At 44.1% G+C, this 5,599-nt stretch overlaps 1 protein-coding gene across 6 annotated transcripts in view; it reads right to left on the reverse strand.

Moving 5' to 3' along the window:
* RPGRIP1L (RPGRIP1 like) overlaps positions 1 to 5,599 on the reverse strand; it is a 171,872-nt gene that overhangs the window by 52,413 nt on the left and 113,860 nt on the right. The window lies entirely within an intron of this gene.

Genomic DNA, 5,599 nt, shown 5'->3' on the forward strand with positions numbered 1-5,599 from the left:
GCTGTACTATTTATTGTTCTCCTAATGGTGTTTATTTAGATGTTCCCTGTGTTAATGAAATGGCTGTACTTGCTACCCTAGCTAGCTCACCTCCTGAGCCTGAGTCCCCTAATCTTTCTGTGTTACAAGAAGAAATCATAAAGGCTGTCCCTCCGTTTCTCTGGTCCCAACATGCTAATCAAGTAGAGCAAATCCATACTGCCCAGCCTGTAAAAATTAGATTAAACCCAGCTAAACCGTTACCTAAAGTTGCTCAATACCCTTTACGCCCAAAAGCTGAAGAAGAGATACGCCCTGTTATAATGACCCTTTTGAAGCAAGGTATCATTGTCCCGACTAAGAGCCCTTGAAATACTCCTATTCTTCCTGTAAAAAAACCTAGAAAGAATACCTATTGCTTTGTACAAGACCTCCGTGCAGTAAATTCTGCAGTTTTACCTACTTTTCCTGTTGTACCAAATCCAACCACTATCTTGTCCTGTATTCCTCCTAATGCCTGTTATTTTACTGTTGTTGACTTGTGTTCTACATTTTTATCTATCCCTATATACCCTGATAACCAGTTTCTCTTTGCATTCACCTATCAGAGACTTCAGTATACCTAGACTCGATTGCCCCCACAGTCCTTCTTCCCTATCTTACTCGCATACACCACGGTATAGCACATATGAGAAAAGGGGGGGATAATAAAAGCTGTTAAGCTTAATTGGTTTGCTCCAACTTTTCCATCTGTAGCTCAACAATACTGTTATACCTGCCCTATTTGTCAAGCCCATGAAAAAGCCTGTGAAAACAAATAGAGCAGCACATCCCCCACCTTGGGGGCCGTTTGTAAATTTACAAATAGATTATATTCAAATGCAAAAATGTTGTTCTTATGAATATGTCCTTGTTATTGTATGTATGTTCTCTGGATGGATAGAAGCCTACCCATGTGCAAAAGCTGATACCATTGCTGTGAGCAAAAAGTTGCTCAGAGACTTTATTCCAAGGTTTAGTATTCCTTTATCCATAAACTCCGATAGAGGAACTCATTTTACTGAGCATAATAAAAGAAGTCTGCAAAGTCCTGCAAATCCAGCAAAACTTTCATTGCCTGTACCATCCACAGGCCTCAGGCCAAGTGGAACGCCAAAATAGCATTAAAAAAAATAAACTAGCCAAAATTTGTGCTGAAACTCACCTAAAATGGCCAGATGCACTTCCTATAACCCTTATGAGTATGAAATCTACTGTCAACCGAAAAACTAAACTTAGCCCACATGAAATCCTGATGGGAAGACCCATGAAGCTCCCCGCCTCACCACCTGTTGCCTCCCACTTTTGCGATATACACTTACTTGATGATACTATTTTAGACTACTGTACAGCACTAATAAAGTGTGTTAAGGCTTTTCATTCACAGGTACAAACAGCTCTCCCCAAGGAACCAGACGAGCCATGTCATTCCATCCTGCCTGGTGACTAGGTCCATGTAAAAGTCCATCAACGGAAGTCATCACTGGAACCCCGCTGAAAAGGCCCATTCCAGGTACTCCTGACAACCAACACTGCAATAAAGTGTCAAGGACTCCAAACGTAGATCCACGCTTCACACAGTAAGAAAATCAGCCCCATTAGACCCAGAGTCTCCTCCATATCAACCTTGTAATCAGCCTCCACAGACAAGTAGTGAGCCTAGTGCCTGCCAACAGGAGAACTCAAAACCAGTAGTAAACCAAGTGCCTACTGGCGAAAAGGATTTGCCACTACAGAGTAAAAAAAATGTACCCCAACGACACCACTATGCCCTTCGGGAAAGAAAAAAAGGCCTCTACCTAGTTCTTGGTTCCCAAGGTGGGGTTAGTTAGTCGTGACTTGGGTACTTCTCAGTCTTTCCTTTTAGATCATCTTATATGAACTTAAAGACTCACCAACTAAAAAAAACTTTGTAAATCAGACTAGACTTCAAAACAGGTCAAAAAGATCACTCCCACTCGCATGCTCACCAAAATGCTTTTCTTCAACTGTCTTATCAATATGCAAAGAATTGAAATGTTTCTAAATGTTAGGCATGTTCCCACTTACCTCCTAGTACAATGACAGGAGTGCCCATGATTGCTTTATCCCTTAATTGGACCAAGTTTTGTGATATGTATGACCCACAGCACAACTACAGTGAGTGCCAAAGATTTAATCAAATCAAACCTTTTCCCAACGTCTTCCTCCCTCTTCTGATCCTGCTCCCTTTCCACGTATCCAGTTAGCCAAAACAAACTCATAGCTATAAATATCTAACATGTTGAGCCAAAAAGACCCAAAAGGGGGGAATGTAGAAATAAGTTTAACCAGGTCTCTTACTTGACTGAGAAGTGAGACAAAGAGAAAGAAAGAGCAGAGAAAGATGCTGATGATATGTGATTCAAAATGTTCTAAGATAAGAAAAAACCTTCATGCCTTGTTTTGTCTTGATATATTAATCTGTGTGTGCAGATGTTAGCCTCCTCCTTTCCAGGAACCAGAAACTGATAGCTGTTCCCAAAACACAATGTGTTTACTGAATAAGTAAACTGCCTACGTGTGACAAATGAATGATCAACTTCTTCCTGTTTCTTCAAAGTTGCTCTGTCTGAACCATGCATCTTTTCTCACTGTCTAAAGTATAAATACGCTTGTAAACTTATAAAGTTCAGAGTTCCTTTGAGAACCCTCCTTGTGATCACTTGTATAGCTCTAAATAAACCAAGACAACTCTGTCAATTCTGATACAACCACAATGCGAAGTTTGATTTCTTCCACAATGTGTACTGGACAAGCACCTGGCTGGGGTCATCTGACCCCAGCGTTCTTTCCTGCCCCCAGTCAGACTTGATGATCTGCTGAGGTCTCTTCTGACCCTAATAGCTATGAATCTATGAATTTAAGGTCCTTTAAAATGGCAAATCATTTTCCACGTGACTGGTGTGCATGGCACTTTACATTTAATGTGTGGCATTCAGTTCAGCCCTGGGACTGAATCAAGTCAGGCTGGGCTGCAGACATAATGATCCCAGGCTCCCCCTGTACTAGCAAGTATAAAAGGTGCAACTGGGACCTAGATTAGACTAGTACACATATTTTATTATGAAAATTTTTTAGTATAAAATATTAAAACTGACTGACTTTTCCCTGTTAGATAAAGTGCATCTGTCTGGACACTGCTGAAGCCTTCATGTAATAAAATGAAACCTTAAAAAAGGACATGAAGTGTGTGAATTTTTTTTTCTAGCACAGACTGGGTGTGTGACTGGGTGTGATGGAAATACTATATAAATCTCTGCTAGTGCACTTCGACATGATTTGTGAAACTGCATAATGTTCCAGTTTTATACCCTTCATTGAAATCGATGGGAATAGTAATTGGATTAAGAACTTAATCAGAGATTACTAATTATGCTGAAATATGAAAAGTGATGTGGTGGTTTGAGATGAGACTATGAAATCTATTTTTCATTTTTAAATCCAGATTTTTAGTAATGAAATGTTAGCCTATTAATTTACAGTAAAATCTAGCTTTCTTGGGTTACTAGTTTACATTCAAAATGTTCTGTAAAGGATTCCTAAACAACAAAGTTGTACTTAAGTAGTAATTACATATAGTTGGTAAACTCACGCATCACATAGTCAGAACTGTAACCACATGACTTGAAAGCTCAAGTTTACAAATTCATCAAAAATTTTAAGATCATTGTGAATGAAGAAAACCTATACAGCATGAACAGTCAGGTCATTAGGGTAAGTGCCCCGATAAGTGCGTCTCAGGGCTCCTCTAGACGTTCAGATAACACTGCAGGGTTTGCAGCATTCCGTGTGCTGCCCCTGCTGTGAACTCCGCAGCTGACAGGGCTCATGGGGAGCAGTTGCTGGACTGCGAAGACAGCATGGGGAATGCTGTGGCAGAAAGCCACCTTTACTTCTCCCCCAAACACTCTGCTATGTAACAATTGTGATTAGGATGGGCCCAGCAGAGAGAGACATCCTTACCCTATCTCTTTAGGTAAAATGAGCTAGATACATTCCTGAGGGAGGGAGGAAACCTGCTCTCTCTGCCTACGTGACTAGTATCACATACCTGAGTGAGGGGCTTCCTTCCTGTTGGGCTAGAGTCTGCCTGGCAACTAGTGACGTATGTCAAATTGGTTGGCTGACAGCCAACAGGTGCTGGCCTCCATTGGACCAGGTAAATGAGGTCACAAGGGCTATATAAGTTAAGGACTGCCCAGGAGGAGGAGGCAGCAGCCATGAGGGATACTCAGGAACAAAGAAGAGCTGTACCATCTGAAACTTGCGCTCTCTCTCAAAACTCATGATCAAGGAACTGCCTGCCTCCAGAGGGATTCTCCACCTGCCTCTGGATGATACTTGTGAGTAAGCTCCCTGAGATCTAACTAGATATATAGCTTGCAGTAACTCAGATGCGAGATCAAAGGCTCCCCCAGCCACAAGAGTTTGCTCAATGGGATTTCTCTGATATTGCTCTACCCTGTACCCTATTCTAACCCTACCCTTTGTAACCAATAAAGTTCTCCTTTGTACCTAGTATGGGAGACTTATTGGGAGTAGGTCTAGATTATGCCTTGGGGTCCCCTTGGATCGGCTGACTAAGGGAGATCACTACTTGTGCTTCTGACTGAGGGAAGCATCCCAAGTTCTGGAAGTGAATGAAGTACACTTGTGGACTACTAGGCCTGTGTTTCCCAGAGTCCGCAGAGCCAGAATTAAGTCCAGAGCTCTGGGGGGTGGGCCCCAGGCTAGCGGGTGTGCTCCAGGAAGGGGGTCGGCCAGACGTGAGGCGCCCCAGGGAGGCACTCAGAGCTTGGAAGGTGGTCGGGTGCAGGGAGGTGGGTGGCTCAACGCAGGAGTGCCCCTTACTGGCCCGCCACAAATGCTACCACTGCTATCAGCCTCCTGAGCTGTGGGGCTGGGAGCAGGTGGTGCATCACTGTGGCTGGGAGCCCCTCAGTTGAAAGGACTCCCAACCACAGGGAAATACCTGGCCATATGTTCAATTAATGGCATGATAAGAACAAACCACAAAGTTATTCCTCATTGTTTCTGGAATAATTTTGTGGCTTATTGCTTGTTTTATCATGCCTGTCGCAGAGCACCTCGGTGCTCTGCTCCTAGGGAGTAGAAACTGCCAGGGAGAGAGAGCCCTGGCAGGACATAACGAGCCCAGATGAGGGTTGCCAGGGTAACGGGCACAGCTGCGGGTTGCCGGGGCAACTAAGGAGAGCCAGCTGCCTGTAGGAGGCAGGGCCTGGCCCTTATAGAGTCCAGGGCCGAGACCAGGCTGTCAGTTCTCTGCCAGCAACCGGAGAGGAAGGAGCTCCCTCGGCCGAGATATGGGAAGAAGCCTGACTTGCAAGTACAGCTCACTATAGCCCTGAGAGGATTGGGCACTATGGTTTAGCCAGGAGGCTTTAGGTTTGTGTTGCAGCCAGGAGGCTCTAGTTTATGTTTGGCTTTGATATTACACCGGAGGCTTGGGTGAGGCTGTAGGGGTTGGAGGAGGCCTCATAGGGACCCCAGAGGTGTGGGGCCCCTGAGCGCAACCAGTGGGTTGCAGGCGGGGAACAGA

This window comes from Alligator sinensis, unplaced genomic scaffold (assembly GCF_000455745.1).
Source record: "Alligator sinensis unplaced genomic scaffold, ASM45574v1 scaffold173_5, whole genome shotgun sequence".
Taxonomy (NCBI): domain Eukaryota; kingdom Metazoa; phylum Chordata; order Crocodylia; family Alligatoridae; genus Alligator; species Alligator sinensis.